This window comes from Drosophila montana, unplaced genomic scaffold, assembly GCF_035044405.1.
Source record: "Drosophila montana isolate Dmon_TW-CO22-7 unplaced genomic scaffold, ASM3504440v1 contig_3282_1, whole genome shotgun sequence".
In the NCBI taxonomy this organism is placed as follows: Eukaryota; Metazoa; Arthropoda; class Insecta; order Diptera; family Drosophilidae; genus Drosophila; species Drosophila montana.
Genome location: NW_026998166.1, coordinates 173,030 through 187,535, shown reverse-complemented (window position 1 = coordinate 187,535; position 14,506 = coordinate 173,030). Strand labels below are relative to the sequence as shown.

The 14,506-nt window shown below is 38.0% G+C and overlaps 1 long non-coding RNA gene across 2 annotated transcripts in view; it reads left to right on the top strand.

The window, feature by feature from the left end:
• Nucleotides 1–14,506, top strand: part of LOC135434244 (uncharacterized) — an 80,432-nt gene that overhangs the window by 46,287 nt on the left and 19,639 nt on the right. Inside the window, exon 3 of one of the 2 annotated variants that reach the window (XR_010437196.1) lies at nt 6,805–6,852. The exons of the other annotated variant lie outside the window; for it this stretch is intronic. This is a non-coding gene — a long non-coding RNA (uncharacterized LOC135434244). The remainder of the gene's footprint in view (nt 1–6,804; nt 6,853–14,506) is intronic. 2 annotated transcript variants of the gene reach the window in all.

The window sequence follows — 14,506 nt, the reverse complement described above, 5'->3', positions numbered from 1 at the left end:
TTATTTGTTTGCGACTTCAAAATATTAAATTCTCCTTCTTAATGCCAGAATTTAGTCTGGCAATTTAAATCCTTCATATATGACAACCATCTGCTGTTGGTCGTAATTCATTTTATTTGCACATATTAAAAATTCTTTTTGTGTAGATCAAACAGCACAACAAATATGTTTATACGAAAATACTTGCAAAATAAATATTTTTGCAATAAAGGCAGCACACTATAAGCTGCCTATGTGCATTTTCCATGGAACCTGCTCTATTTGTCATTTGCAATTGAGGTAGGGTGGCAGCCAGTTATCTACGAGTGCGTATCTAGGCAACCAATGCGAACTTTTCTAGCTGAACAGCAGCTGAAGATACTTTTGTATCTCTACTATTTATTTATTTATTTATTTGTGTGCCTGTTTTTCTGTTGGCTAGCAAACCGTAAATAAATCAATTTCCATTCAGAAGTATATTTTATTTGCATTTATTCAAGTGCAAATTGTGTGTGTGTGTGTGTGTGCGTGTATGTGTATACTCGTATATTTCTATATAAAATACGGAGGGATAATCACCATGGAATTTGAATATTGCTTTCAATCGAATAACAGCTTGGTATTTCTGCACTTTAAATCAAAATTGACAAAAACAATTTAATAATATATATGTCTACTAGCGGGTATACCCTTGTCCGTGATACGTATAAAAAAAAATTCTCTCAAAGATCTTGGAAAATGAGTTTGAAATCGTTTCCCAAATCGCTGAAACACGTGATCATTAAGTTCTTATGTATAACTTTGAAAATAAGGTTGAACCAAATCGGACAAAATCTAAAAACAAGAATAATGTTGTCAGATTTAGATGCCAAATTGATCTAGAGGGCAAACCATGAGCAAAGACCCAAACCTCGTGAAAATCGGATGAGAATTTCCCGAGTTATAGGGGTGGGAGATTTTGACCTATGTCTATATAGGATATTTGCGGGTACCATTTTCTGATGAATTTTGACCAAGAATAATGTTGCCAGATTTGATGCCAAATTGATCTAGAGGCCAAACTATGAACAGAAAGCCAAACCTCGTGAAAATCGGATGAGTTTTGGCCGAGTTATAGGGGTGGGAGATTTCAACCTATGTCTATATGGGATATTTGCGGGTATAATTTTCTGATGAATTTTGACCAAAAATAATGTTGCCAGACTTAGATGCCAAACTGATCTAGAGGCCAAACCATAAGCTAAGACCCAAACCCTGTGAAAATCGGATGAGTTTTGACCGAGTTATGAGGGTGGGTAGTTTTGACCTATGTCCAAGTAGGATTACAGCGGGTATACCCCTTGACAGCGGTACATTTGATATAAATTCTCTCAAAGATTTTTGAAAATGCGTTTTAAACCGATCAGATGGTAAACAAAAAAGTTTCATACAAAAGTTTTTCGCGAATGGAATGGAATGGAATTTCCCGAAACCCCTTCTTACAGTGAAAATTTCAGCTTCCTAGCTCTTATGGAATGGGTTGTAGGTTAATCACCAATCAATTAGTCAGTCCGTCAGTGAGGACAAACAGTTTTATATATAGAGATACACAAATTGGATAAATAATATTTAACGAAGCAAGTTTTGGGTTTAGGAAAAATTTTAAAATAAAGTTGTGAGCAAAAAACATGTGGAAAACCTCTTTTGCCATTATAGTTTTAGAACGTAGTTTCAAATTAATACAGAATATTCAGAATCTGAAAATATATTCTTAAATAAATAAAATATAAAAATATTAAAACAGCAATAAAACGTTTGGTCATAATTCAAGTGCAATACATACCCTAGAATCTGTAATATATAATCATTTCACAGGCATGAATTCCAATATAACATTTTAGAAACATGCCTTGAATAACTAAAAGCAAGGTCTGAATAAACTTGTAAACATGTGAGCAAAAGCGAAGTAAAACGAATTTAATTCAAACCATGTCCTTGTCTAGAGCCGCCCACTTTGTTTTTGATCTCTTTAGCACAAATAATATTGCAACCGACTATCTCAAGTTTTCTTGTAATAGCACTTTAAGCTCCAAAAGGGATAACCAGCTAACCTAGAAATGCGTCAAGCTTAGAGGGCGAAAAACCGTTACCTGGCCGCATCTTGGTTTCAGCCAAGCCTAAAATCTAATCAGCACACGCCTTGTCATCACACCTGTGCCCATCGGCACACGGCAAAAGGCACATACATGGCCACACATATATGTGCACACAAGCCACAAACATGCATGCATAGATATGTATATGTATGTATTGCGATGTCATGTATCTATGTACATGCAGCGACCACATATGAAAACATTTTTACATGGCACATGCCAGAAAAGGAAAACTTTGCCCGCCACACAGGAAAAGTTTATTTGTTTTTTTTGGTTGGGTGGAAAGCAAAAGGGGAAAGGGTGCCAAAAAGTGCCTCAAACTGTGGCCGCTGTGGTAAAAAAGTTGGTGCAGGAGCCACAGCCTGAAGCCTGGCCTGATGTTGCTGCAAAAGAGTCATCGATCCATTAAAACCAAAAGTCTGCGCCAGAAAACTGTACAAAGGCAGCCGAAGCTAAATGCCGAAAGCCGAAGCCGGCTTCAGTCAGGCAAAACGAAAAATGGCCGCAACATGTAGCAGCGGCGGCGAGGGGCATGGACTCAAGGTGGCAGCTGCCGACCGCCAGCGACGCCGTTGACGTGGCAGCTGCCCTCGCCGCTACCAGCACGAGGTTAAGCTGGCGGGGCATGAGCACAGGTAGTCAAGGTTGCTATGGCAATATCTGGGAGAGCGCCACGCATTTGTCCAAGTGTGTGCTGTGTGTGTGTGTGTCATATCTATTCGTGTTCGTCTCCGTTGCTTATACGCCATGTTGTGCGCAGCCAAAAGCCAACGCTATAGAGCTTGTGGCCCGACTATAAAAGCCGTTGCCAAGCACTGTTCGTTGCACAGATGCGTTGCCAGGTGGCAGCCACAAGGCCAGCAGCTCCTCAGTGCTGCAGAACTCCCTTGAGCTCCCTGGCAGCGAATCTCAAGTGGCTCCTTGCTTGAATTTTGTTTGTCATGCTTGTTTGCAACCTGCCTTGACTTTAGTACGTGTTACATGCAGCTCTGTAGGGGAAGAGGCGGCAGAGTGTGTGTGCGTGTCTATGTGGAAGAGAGGGGAGTTCACTAATGCGGTTAGCAGTAATGAGTGCATTTGAAATGCATAAAGGCACTGCAGCACTTAGCATTAACCGTGTGCGGCATGGTATAGTATGCACCCGAGGTCTTAAAATATTTTGATTGGTTCTCCATTTAAATTGGGGGCGAATAGAAATCAAACTTAGAGAATAACATTCGGTAAGACTTTAACTAGAAAAAGGACATCGAGGATCCGGGCTCTTTGATCCCAAGTTAGTGTGCTAGCCGAAGGCAAGAGTTATATAGCTATCGATACATTTATAATGCTAATGCTAATGATAATGATAATGTTAATTATAACGATAATGATACTGACAATGATATTGATAATGATAATGATAATGATAATGATAATGATAATGACAATGACAATGACAATGACAATGACAATGACAATGATAATGATAATGATAATTATAATGACAATGACAATGACAATGACAATGACAATGACAATGACAATGACAATGACAATGACAATGACAATGACAATGACAATGACAATGACAATGACAATGACAATGACAATGACAATGACAATGACAATGACAATGACAATGACAATGACAATGACAATGACAATGACAATGACAATGACAATGACAATGACAATGACAATGACAATGACAATGACAATGACAATGACAATGACAATGACAATGACAATGACAATGACAATGACAATGACAATGACAATGACAATGACAATGACAATAATAATAATAAGAAATTAAAGATTTTAAATGCAATGTGCGGTAACATTTCTCATAACTCCCATATTTATCCCAAAATCGATAAATATTAGGCATATTTTAGAGATTATAAGAGTCACGAAATTTGGTATAAATGTCCTTGAGTAGCCGACAAAGATCAACGGGTGCTTATTTTGAATACCCCCATCGATAATATCGATTATGATTATCATTAGTAAAGCCTCGAATTAAGTTGTAATTGATAAAACAGCTATGTGCATATCATTAGCCAGATCACATGTTGCATGTTAACCATATTTTTACATGTCTTACTACCCAATTTTGTTTAGTGTACGCGATGGCGCTTGCGCCTTGTAGCTCGCTGAAAAAAAAAACATGGCTGCGCTCAGCACCAGGACCTACGCACACACTCTCACACACATATATATATGGACGGAGACAGACAAAGCACATTTCCCCTTAACAAATGAGCAAGCACTGAGATACACATATACACACACATTGTCACCCACACATACACACACGAACACATGTCTGTTCGGTTGCTCACAGTTGTGCAAACGATTTTCAACACATTTACAATTATTGTAAATGTGTGCAAAATTTCAAACATTATGCACGTATGTGTGTGTGTGTGAAAGCGTGGGAGTCAATCTGCCAAAGAGAGAATACACGCCTTTGTGTGCGTGTTTGTATGTGTGTGTGTGTATGGGTGTGTGCAAAGTGAACATTCGATTTTACCGGTTGCTGCTTTTTGCCGGTCTTTTGCTACAAAACATCAGAGTTTGGGAGCTTGGGAGTCCTCTGAGTGCTGCTGTTGCTGCTGCTGCTGCTGCTGCTGCTGTTTTGGGCACTTTATGCGTTTGGGGAGCCGGCGACGGAGGCGATGCAGAGACAGAGTCGTTGTCGTTGCCGTAGCTGGAGACCGAAGCCCGGACCCGCAACCGGAGCTCTCCCTTGTGTGTGGCGCTGTTGAGTGCCGCCGCCATATTTGATGTTTGCCTGTTGGCCTGTTGTTATTTTCGATTTGTCGTTAAGGAACAGCAACAACAACAACAATAGCAGCTTTGAAACTTGGCCAACTGCTGTTTGTTGTCTTGCCTACAGTTCACTGCACGTTTTCCCAAGCGTATGACATCCATCTATCTATCCACCTTTTGACCAGGTCTAGGCCAACCCCTCCAACACGTTGCCAACGTACCTACTACGTGCTACGTTGCGCTTTTATTGATAAGGACATTATAACTTTAACATGAAGTTTGTCATGACCAATATTTTAACATATTTTATGATACTGTAGCTAGGTTTATGTTTGTGATCTCTTTGAGGGCTTCTTTTATGTTGCAAGGCCTGGGAAAATGCAAAGTTAGAGCCAAAGCAAGCAATCACTTTAACATGCTTTGTAGCTCTGTTCTGTTCTGCCTGTTAAAAATAACATATAGATTAAATATTTAACAGCTGATAATAGGCATGTTGGGCCAAACTACCTATTTTTAGTTAATTATTGATTTTTATTGGCTTGTCGAGCAACTTCTCATTGGCCCGGGGATACAAAATCTAAATAATAGCTAACTTCATGTTAAATTTAACAGCGTAGGAGCTAGTTTTTGATTGAATATACGAGTATTTATGTATGTATAGGGTATATTTAAGCGGCACTTGTGTGCTTTGTTTTTTTAATGGTGCTTCTTCTTCCCCCAGCCATTGTTGTTGGGTTGTTATACTAATAGCCAGCCAGACGCCATTGGAAAACGACAACGCGATGGCGGCCATCGCGCGAAATGTTTTCGCGTTGGCGTGGCCAGGCAACAGAGCACACAGGCACACACACAGACACACATAGACACAAAGGCACAAAGACAAAATGAAAATTTCACATATAACAGCAACAACAGCAAAAACGACAACTGCAAATTTTCGACTCGCTGCTAAATGAAATGAAATCAACATGGCTGCCCGGGATCCAAAACCGAATCCGTGTCCGGGTCTGGGCCGTGGCCGGTGTGGGGCCGGGCTCTGGGCTTGGCTGCAAATAGAAAAGACCTGAACTGCAACGTTGGCAATTTTAGCGGGCTACGCTTTCATTTGCTTTCGTTACGTTTCGTTTCGTTACGTTTCGTTTCGCTTCCATTTTGCCTTTTTGCTTTTATTGGTGTGGCATGCCCCATGCCATTGCCCCCACATTAATGGCGTAGAACAACAAGAACAACAAAATAAAAGAAAAAAACTCTCACCGAAAGGCGTTTGTAATGCGCTATCGGGCTCATTAGGCCGCACCGAAATTTAATTGAGCTAATTTCCATTTCTTCTTTGTGTTTTAACATGAAAATTGAAAACGTAAAAAACTGAAAAATGTAAAATTTGTGTTTTTTTTTTTGGTTTGCATAGTTTCTCGCTTGTTGCATCTGCATACCTTTCAATTCAATTAAATTATTTTTGCAACGTGTTTTGGGAAGGCAATTAATATAATTGAAATTGTTGAATTTCCACCAAATGCTTTTAGAAAAAACTTTTTCCGCAGCCATTGTTGTTGTTATTGCGTTGCTCTTTCGTTAGTTTTCACACAACAGTTGCATTTTGTTGGTGCTGCCTTTGGCATGGTGCAAAAACTTTGCCAATGTAATTTTGTAATACTTCTTCAGCACGTCAAATTGATTGGAAAATATGCGCACAAATCGTTACGAGCTAAGTTGTAAAAACAATAATACAATTAAAACTTCACTTGGTTACACAATTTATTTCATCTTAAAAGCTTTAACCCTATGAATAAAAAATTGAGGTTAGGTTAAATAAACTTTGGATCTGACAACTAAAAACTTTGAATGTTTAAAGAACAGAAAGAAACACTTGCCTTTGTCCAAAATTAAATACTTTTTGCTATCATGTGCATTGAAATAACAAGTCTTTTTATTTCAGATTCGGAAAAAAAATGAGAACAAAGAGTGCCGACTAATAAATACCCCGGTAAGCTATGTTATAATATCGTTAACTTGTCTCTAACAAATTCTCGTTGCAAAGTCAACAATATTTATTATTATACTGAGCACATTGATCTTTTGTATTCTACATATTTTATTTTTTATGCTTTTTAAATGTTTTTCTTTTGAAAGCTATATGGCCAGCAGGTCTGCAGCTATAGTACTCAGATTTTTACTATATTTCGATTGAATAAATCGATTACTTGAGTAGTTTCTTTTGTACCCTTGTAGAGGGTATTATCATTTTGTTATTAAATGTGTAACGCCTAGAAGGAGGCATCTCCGACCCCAAAAAGCATATATATTCTAGATCAGCATCAACAGCCAGGCTGATATTGATATTGCCATGTCCGTTTTTCCCTCCATCCGTCTGTCTGTTTCTATGCGTCTTCAAGTCTTGAAACTTTGCATAGGTCCGCCTTTCTGTTGCTTGCAGGACATATGTCTACAATATTATTTTCTGAAAATAAAATGTATACCTTGTCTCCCCTGCTATCAAATACATTACGCTTTTAGAATCAAAACATATTATTTATTTAAATAAATTCACTTCTTACTTGTAACATGCCTTATTCCAGAACATTTATATGCATTTAACCTAACTTTAAATCGCGTCAGTACAATTTTTGCTTTCTTAAAATATATATATATATATGTATGTATATAATAAATTTAGTGTGAACTTTTGCCCACATGCCACATGTGGTATGGAGACTCTGACAACACTTTAATTTATAGCGCAGCGACGAATTTTCCATGCCCTTCTGATAGTTTTTTTTTTCTGTTTTTCTTTTTGGAAGCGGGGATGTGGGATGGCGTTGCCACCATTTTCGAAGCATTTTGTGCGCTCCGAAAACCACTTTTCATGCACATCAGTTGCAGCTGTTACAACAGCAGCCGACAGACGGGGGCAATTGCAATGCTCGACGGGAAAAGGCGTCGAGAAAATCTCCGGCAACAACAAGCAGAACGCCATTTTTCCAGAAACCCAACATTTGATAGAAATTTTCGCTACGTTTTGCGTCCGGGGGGGAACTGGGACAGATGGGAATGAGCAGAAAGAAGAAGAAGAATAGAAGAAGCAGCTTGGGCAAAGCTTGTTATCATTCGGTGTCCACATCTGTCACCTTCTATAAATCAGCACATGCTCCTTGTGCATATACTTACTTACAATCTTACTTATAAGTTGCTATGTACGTTAGTGCTGTGCCATTTTGTCGCTGTCTTTTGGAGCTGGGCCGTTTGGTCTACTTCATTTTGTTGTTGTTGTTCTGCAACTAATTCCCTTAATGGAAAATTGCACAAGCATGTTAAGAAAAAACTGTAACAGCATCAAGAAGAAGCCGAAGAAGACGAAGGAAAAAACAAGCAACTATCTCGTGACGTTGCTTAAATACCCTGACACATCCATTTGCGGTATTTTACACTGGCTCAGAGTCTGTGTAAAACTATTTAAACTATTTCTGCGTGTCTTGTGCTCGAATTGGTGAAGTTTTTCAGAAGCAATGTAAGTTTCAGATTCGACATAAAACCTATCGATTGCTGATTTAATATATCGATCACAAGATCTCGCCCCTCTGTCTCTCTTCTCGTTCCATTTCATTTCACTTTATTTTTTCTAACTGTGAAATTTCATCTGGGCACCCAGTTTCTTAAACTGTGGCAACTCTGTACAACATAAAACTTTTTTTCTGTGACTTCAAACTGAAGTCCTTTTGGAAAATCAAATTCATTTCCTCTGGGAACGCTTTTAAATGTGCAAACAGCAACTAGTTTTTTCTTGTCGTCTTATCATTTATCATTTCTAGCTGTAATAAACCTGAAAAGTTATTTTTTTCTGGGGGCTGTTTAATGATACTTGTGAAAATCCTGTAGAATTCGCCTAGACTTATGCGGGTAACCCTAGAAAATTAGTGGAGTACTAGTTCAAGCTTTTGAAATGTGGTAACTCTGTCGAATTAATTTATCTTACACACATATCATATTTAGCTGTTAAAAACCCTAACTGTTTATTTTATCATATAATAATTTATATCAGTAAAAGTCCTAGAACACAACTATTATTTTTCTCATTTATTAATAGTTTGATTAATTACAAGTATGGCAACCCTGGCAGGTAACACTAGCCACTTAAAGACTCTGATCTGATCACACATATAACATTTCCTTTTTCATCTTCTTTCAGCTCTTTTCACGACTTCATTCATTAACCCTATATTTTTATTATTTTTTGTACATTCGAGTTTCCACTTCTAATACTTTTCGAACTTATTGAGCGACCCTCGCTGTTGTGGCCATATCTGTGTTGCTCTTACGCATAAAATATTAGTTGCCGCATTGCAATTGTTCTTGTTCCGTGTTGCGGGCGTTGCATTGTCTCAATTGTATGTATGTCCCCTTGTCCCGCGCTCTCCTCCCTCTCAGTCTCTCTCTCTCTAGTTCGGTTTCTCTGCCAGCCTACATTTTTTGCCATTGTAATGCAGCCGCCCCTCGGCATCTGTGGCAGCCCTCCGCACCACCACCCAGCTGCCTGTTGTTCGTGCTGTCGCATTATTCTTCCGCATTTGCTGCCACTTTTCTTTATCACACACCAAACACTGGCCTGGTTTGGCCTAACCCCGACACCGTGCACCATGCCCCGTGCCCCGTGGCCCGTGCCCCATCGACTTTTACAGCATCGAATTCAATATCTCGTGTTACATTTCATTGCATGCACAGATTTATTACAGCGAAAACGGAAAATGGGGAAAACTCTGCTTGTTCATGTTCATCACTTTCGGGCACATTTAGCTGAACACTCGGGGATTTATGTCCGTGTGTATGCTTAATGCTATCTAAGTCTTCTTTTGCCTAGCTTGGCGTTTTCACCATCTCCCGCTTATCACTCAAATAGATTGCGTACGCACTTGGTTCTGCGGAGTTTGCCGTTTAGTACATTAAATTGAGCATAAATTTGCTCTTCAATTCCTTTTTATGTTCCTTAATCTTATCTTCGAGGATAAGTCAAGAGCCAAGCAGCCTTTTGACATGATTCATATAACAATTCTTACATATTCATATGATTGCTTCTTACATAGAAAATAAATAAAAGAATCTTGTTTCCGTTTGCTTTCCACTAATAATCTCCAGCCAGGCAGCACTCTGAGTAAAACATTTACGAATGCCACACAAAGCGGAATAAGAAAATGAATGCTTTCTCGAAAGATCAATGACTTTATAATAAGAAAGTGTAAACGAATATTTCAATTGGAATAGGTAAAACCTAATCAGATTTTAAATTGTCCTGTCTGTGAAACATTTACGAATATTACACGACGAAGAACTGATGAATTATATTCGCTCTCCAGAGAGTAAGCTCTTGATAATGAGAGTTTCTAATAGTAATAATAGTAATAATCAACTCATTCAAGGTTGTTAAAAACAAATCCGATTTAAGACTGTCTTGTCAGTGAAACATTTACGAATATTGCAAAAAGAAGAACAGATGTATTTTGATATCTTAAGAGAGAGAGTAAGAACTCTATGATGAGAGCGTGAGCACGAATATTTTTGAAAATAAATATAATTATATAATTCAAAAATGTGAACGACAAAGTCCGTGTTACACTGTTAAATTTCCATTACAAGCTTCACCATTACCTTTTATGTTCCCCTAATTTCTATATTTATGTATTTCTTTGCTCACTCAGAATCAAATTCAAATAATTTCCATGGCAAAAAACCTTATCCGAACACAAATCATATTTGATAATTGTTCTCAAGACGCCTTCGACTTTAAACGAAAACCAATTTTGCTAGACAATTAATTAAGCTCACAATATGAAGATATCAATTATGCTTTCAAAACTAATTATTTATTGCAATTTATTACACAAGGATATAAGCATCCTTTTGTATGATGATTATCATATTTAACCATGTTCAACTCTATCAGGCGAATAATTAGAAGCATGTACAATGCGCATCTCTGCATACTTTTTGCAGGCAGTATGCTACAATGGCCGCACTTTGATGTCCTGCAACTGGCAGCCGCTCAAAATGCAATATCCTATTGCCAGCTGAATGTGCGAGCGGGCGCGCGCGTGTGTTTGTGTAAGATTTATATATTTTCAATTTCCGCTTTTATGAGTGCAATGCGAACATTTTCATGCATGAGCAAATCGAATGACCTCGCCAGGATAGCGGCCACATTCATAAACGGCAATAGCTATATAAACGACAGCATGTGCCTGAATATAGCCATATTCAGTGCATATATCTCTATATATATATAGATGCACATATAGCTAGGCAAACACAGCTGCACATATGCTTGACCCCCCAATTTGGGGTTTGGGGCTGGGTCTCAACCAATCCGCTGAAAAAGTATGTTGAAAGGCAGCCCAAACCGCATGCAATTGCATTGAACTGCTTATGCAAATGCCAATCAAAATGTTGTTGCTGCCTGACAGTAACCACACTCACACACACACACACACACACACACACACACACACACACACACACCCGCATATATACACATAAATATGCAAAGGATGCGTCAGCCACAAGTACTTCAGCAAGAGACAGCGAGAGAGAGAGCGAGAGAGAGTTGGGGAAGAAATTTGCATTAGAAGAAGGCAAACATTGTGGCAATTGCTTCGCTCATCGCATGCCCACAAGGATTTGCCCAGTAATCTGCATTGAACTGTTATTAAGCTTTGCGCTTATTGCTGCCAAAATCCAAACCGAGTCACCCTGTGTGTAGCAGGGTGTATGTGTGTAACGAGCAATGCCAGTGACTGCGCCTTGAGGCGCTTCACGAAAAAAAAACAAGAAAAGAAAACCCAAAGCCCCACGCTGTATATTTTATGCATATGCGAAATGAAACGCATACGCCCCAATGTCCCATGTGTGCTTATATGTGTGTATGTGTGTATCTGTGGGCTGGTCGGCCAAGGTGCGGGTTGCTGTGGGTTACCCTGCACGCGCAACTGCCTTCATTTTCATGCAAACAAATTTGCATGCCAAAGCGGACCCATGCCCTGGGCGCTGTGAGAAGCGCGTAGAAAAGCGCAAAAAAAAAACGATACAGAAGTGAACAAATTGCATGGGTGTGCACACACACACACGCACACACACTCATAAATTTATCTATGTACATCTATGTGCATGTTGTGTTGGGCTAAACTAAAGCTGCCCTCCGGGCACGCCCACACTTTGGCGCGCCTCTCGGCTCATGTGTCGCAACGAAATCCCAGCACTTCTAACAAAGTGCATGCACATTTTATTTTACATTTTATGTACCCTGTAAACATGCTACATACAGTTGTTAGGCGTGATGAGTCAGCTGGAAATTCTTTATTTAAGGAAGGTGAAGGAATTTTTAATTCAACAGTAAATCAAGGTTCCAGTATCCAATCCATTCAATCGATGTAGCTTAGCTTAAACACGTGAAATACTTCTTTAATACAACAGTAAATTTGGCAAATTCAGCATATATAAATTAGATTGATAGTCTGTATACAAAGATTGGTTCAAACAGATGATATATTAAAAACAACGGCGAAAGTTAGCTTACATTTTGTAACTCCAAGTTATCTTTCCTTATTTTCTAGAAATATAACGTATACCTGTTCCAAATAAAGGTTGGCCTTTCTAAAAGTTTTTTTCTGTTTTAAAAAAATTTGGATTACGGAATTATCAAAAACCCCAAAAAGTTGAACTGTATAAATCATTTAATATAAAAGATATTAGACATTGTGTTTAATTATTTTCAAAATTGTTTGGAAAACTAAACCGATTAGATATTTTAAATTTCTTTAATTCAGCGTGCAAACTTAATACTCAGAATGAAGATATAAATTATTTTGATATATTTCATTAACAGGTTATTTTAACCGACCCATCAGAATATTATTTTTATATTCATATATTATTTATTATAAAAATTGTGAATATATTAGAAGATTAAATAATATATCCGATTTTTTGGACACACCTAAATATGATTAGCGCTTGGTTTAAGAACTTGATTCAACTTCATTTTAATTGGGAAAATATAATATTAATAATCCAGTGCAGGGTATCTTCCAGTTAACACTCAATTTTTGTGTGTGCAAAACTTGGTCCCTTTTTTATTTTTGTTGCATATTTTCTGGGATTTTGTTGGCTCTGGGACTTAGAGATTTTAGGAGCGCTTTCTGCCTGGCAGCCTTGTTAAAATATTTAGTATATTAAATTCTGTGCAAATACCTTTGCATTCTACAATTCTTTTCTCTTTTCTTCTTTTCTATGGTGCTTCTTTTACGCTTTTCTAACTGCACTTTGATGTCAAATGCGTTTTGTGCAATTTTCCACTGAATCACTTCGTGTTGTCTTCATTTTGTGATAACGAGTATAAAATTTGCCTTTGTCAACTTGTCTGCCTGCTTGTGAGGTGGCGCATTTCCGCTTCCGCTGGCCTAGCGCACATCCTTATCCGCCATCTTATGCTGAGCTGTGTCCTTCGTGGCTGTCGTCCTCGGCAGCTGCACTAAGCTCCGGCTAATGCATATTTGTGCAAGGGCTTTCCATGTAGCTGACGTTAAATTAATTTCCGCTTAAGAAATTTTAATCTTCGTCTTTCTCCTCCCCATTTTTTACAGCTTATTGGCATATTTTAGATAGTAAAAAATTTTTTCCTAGCTGATTTAATAAGCTTAGCGGCTGTCGCATGGACGAGATTTTAATATGCATAAGTTGCACTTTAGAAACTCGGAGCGCATAATTTTTATTAAAGTGCCATAAATCCTTGGAAGGTGGGATTTTTTTTACCGACGCGGTTATTCGGACAGCAGAGTCCAAGTTCGTAACATAGGGTATATTGTATGAGATTAAGGAATATCTTAGTCGTAGTTTATTAAGGAATTTAACCAAAAGGCAACAATTTTTAGATATAAACTTTGATAAACCCATTTCATATATTCTTTGGTAATAATTTTGGCCTGAGAATCTTTTCAGTCCCTATGTGAGACGCAGTGAAATCTTCCAACATTTCTGGAGAGAACATTTCATGAGAGACAAATATTTATTAGATGTTTCTCCCTGCCCCCTCAGTCCATATTTCAGTAACTCGGATCTGTCTAATAATAATTCATATATCTTTCTCTTGCACGCAGTCATATTCTATGTGGCTCTCTCTCACTCTCTCGATCTCTAGTCGCTTAGTTGTCTTAGTTAGTCTCTAGTTGCTTTTAATTGCTCTCTGTATCGTTTTTCTTTCTTCTTCTTAAAAATATATCAAAGTAGAGCTGGCCTTTGATATTATATTTAAACTAATTTAATTTTGATATCTTTTTAAAGAATTTCTTACTATTCTGAAATTCAAACGTTGCGAATTGTTCATAAAATTGACCCTTCGCTCATCACTTTTTAAACTTTATCGTTCAACAGATTTACTTACCCAATAGTTTTCGCTTTAGTTCAGATATTGAAGATATCCTAACGTGAACATAAATCCTGGTAGCTTGTTCAGCAAATTCTTCACAAATCACATGGATGGTCTTTATAAAAAGCAAATCAAATGTATTCTTCAATAATTCTCAACTTGAATTGTATTTGCACTTAGGGACACTTTTTGTCTGGTCGTTTGTTATTTTGTTAATTGTAGAGTTTCGTTC